Raw genomic sequence first — 2,680 nt, forward strand, 5'->3', positions numbered from 1 at the left:
CAATTCTTCGTAACGTAAATAAATTATTCTTCGACAAATAATTTTAATCCAATTTCCAAAAATATATATATATATATATATATATATATATATATGGCATTTCAGAATTCAAAATTTGGAATTTAAATTAATTAGAATAAAAGTCCTGATTGACAAAAGTCTAAATAAGAAAATCAATAATTACATTTTAAAAGTTTCAACTATATTATTTATATATATCTTCTATTATACATATCTATCTATATTCTATATATACTAATATTATTTGGAACCGATTCAATGAAATAATTATTCCATGTGTCCTCCTACGACCGGTTCTCTTCTCACAATGATTCAACATTAATTGCATTCATGTAGAACTTCACTGAAATATTATTATTTAAAAAATAATTTTGTTTTTTATTCGTCAATCTATATTATAAATATTTCATACTTATTCCATATATAGTCTGTCATAAGTGTTTCTTTGCATCACAACCTTCCTCAAAGAATGTCATTTAATACTCCTGTACAAAATCATATATCAAATAAGACAATCAATCAAAAATCATGAAATCATATATCGGAAAATGTATAATTTTTAAAGGAATAATTCTGTTTATAGAATAATATATATATATATATATATATATATATATATATATATTTCATAAAAATTAAAATTATCCAAAATAATACAAATTTATAATTTTGATACAAATTTTTCTAAATTTAAAATGTCTATATATAAATATATAATATTATAATATATAACTTAAATACAAATTATTTTGTGAGAATTGTAAAATGATATATTATTTTTCATAATTCATTTTCATATCTATAATATAAATATTTTAGACTTATTCCATGAGCCTTCATCCTTGCACCACATGCCTCCTCACAATATCACATTTAATGCTGATGAAATGAATTGATCCTACAAAAATAAAATAATTACTTAAGAAGTTAACTTTTTTATTAGAACGTTAACTTGGGTTGATTTGATATATTGATGAGATAATCAACTAGTTTGTCAAAATTATCAAAGTGAGCTTGTATTATCAAATCCATTTGAGTTGTGTTGAGAGCGCGTTGATCAAAGTCAAATACAACTTTTATAGATCATTTAGAGCATTGCCTCAATTTCTTCATTTATGTTCTCTATCCATCAGAGGATGCATCATAAAGCCGTTAAAATTTTTAGCAGAGGGTCTGCACACTTAAACAATTTCATTAACACAATAAATTGTTCCAACAAAATAATTTTTGTTATCATCAAAATAATTATGGGTCATTATTCTTCAAATCAACTAAGTTCTAACAAATTTGGACTCTAAAAGGGTGGCAAGTCAAAGATATTTATTTACACTACATATCATTATGCCCAGGGGTAGTGCATTGCGCCCCAATGGTTTTTTTTGTCATGTATTGCTACCAAAATCAAACAATTGCACCCAAACTTGCTATTAATGCGCTGACACGCATTTTTAGACATGTTTTGATGACTAGGAATTTGAAGATTACACTGTTAGAATCAAGAAGTGAATATTCATTCTATCGTTTTTATGTGTAATTTCATCTTCTCCATTGTTACTATATATGTTCTTAATCGTGAATTAAATTTCTCATTGATTGGAGATGAACCTTCTTGGTATAGTTTGTGAATTTGACGTAATCAAATAAGTTAAATTGTTAAAACAGTGAATCAATAATTACATAGTGAAAATGAGGTGATTCGAATCCCTTCATCGTTTTTCTCTTATTGAATTTTTTCTTTTAAATTTGAAGTTCGTTCAAAATTATAAATTAATTATAAACTTTTTGTTACCTAAGTGTTTACAACTTTGTTGCGTTACTAAATTAATAACAATCTATATGGAGACGATTTTTGTTTGTCACTATTATTACTTGAACGATTTGGTAAACTTACCAAAGAGTTGTTATGTTTTTGGTGTCGTTGTCAAGGATCGTTGATTAATTTATTTACAAGGAAAATTAGTAATACTTAGTTATTTTAATTTATTATTAAAAAAAATTAATTTATATTAGTATTGCATTTTCTTTATATATATCTTTTTTTAAATATGATTTGCAAGTAACAAGTTTATTTGAGTTTTGTAGCAACATATGGTATTAAAGGTATCACTACAAGAAAACATTTGTATACCTACGGAAAATTAGCCACGGATCTTAATCCGTGGGTAAATTAATTGTTACCCACGGAAAAACCGTGTGTATTGTTGTATAAAATAAATTTGTTTTTTTTAATTAATTACCACGGTAATTTCGTGGGTAAAATTAAAAAAATCCGTGGGTAATGAAAAAAAAATACAATCCTAACTTAAATTTTGCCAAAAAATTTCGTATTATTTTTCCTACAACTTATCCGTAGGTAATGTCTATTTTTTATAAAAAAATTCTGTTTAATTTTTTAAAAAAAAAGGTCCCCAACTGATTGACCCAAAAGGTCATCACTAAATTAATTTTATCAAATGGATGTTAACATACAATGAGGCTGCCTTCATCTTGATCAGACCAACCCCATTTCTTAAAGGTATCAACTTTCTCTTTCGATAAGGTAAACCAATACCCAGAAATTGTATGAGCCCTAAGCCCTTCTTCCCTTCTTCTTGTCCGAACTCGGTGCCGCATTAGGTTAGGGAGCTGGGTTTCTCGTTCGAGCTGCTTCGCTCATCAG

This window comes from Cicer arietinum, chromosome 2, assembly GCF_000331145.2.
Source record: "Cicer arietinum cultivar CDC Frontier isolate Library 1 chromosome 2, Cicar.CDCFrontier_v2.0, whole genome shotgun sequence".
NCBI classification, from domain to species: Eukaryota; Viridiplantae; Streptophyta; class Magnoliopsida; order Fabales; family Fabaceae; genus Cicer; species Cicer arietinum.